At 32.4% G+C, this 222-nt stretch overlaps 1 protein-coding gene across 1 annotated transcript in view; it reads left to right on the top strand.

Moving 5' to 3' along the window:
• Nucleotides 1-216, top strand: part of clrn1 (clarin 1) — a 9,080-nt gene extending 8,864 nt beyond the window's left edge. The window contains exon 3 of the mRNA XM_014031059.1: nucleotides 18-216. The gene's annotated coding sequence lies outside the window, so the exon portion shown is untranslated. The remainder of the gene's footprint in view (nucleotides 1-17) is intronic.
• Nucleotides 217-222: the final 6 nt, after the last annotated feature.

The raw sequence follows: 222 nt of genomic DNA, 5'->3' as shown, positions 1-222 counted from the left end.
TTATAGATCAAGATTAGGTTTATAGATCAGGATCAGGTTTATAGATCAAGATTAGGTTTATAGATCAGGATCAAGTTTATAGATCAAGATTAGGTTTATAGATCAGGATCAAGTTTATAGATCAAGATTAGGTTTATGGATCAGGATCATAGATCAGGATCAGGTTTATAGATCAGGATCAAGTTTATAGATCAGGATCAGGTTTAGGATCAGGATCATAGA

This window comes from Austrofundulus limnaeus, unplaced genomic scaffold (genome assembly GCF_001266775.1).
Source record: "Austrofundulus limnaeus strain Quisiro unplaced genomic scaffold, Austrofundulus_limnaeus-1.0 Scaffold1172, whole genome shotgun sequence".
Classification (NCBI taxonomy): domain Eukaryota; kingdom Metazoa; phylum Chordata; class Actinopteri; order Cyprinodontiformes; family Rivulidae; genus Austrofundulus; species Austrofundulus limnaeus.
This window is presented reverse-complemented; position numbering and strand designations above follow the sequence as displayed.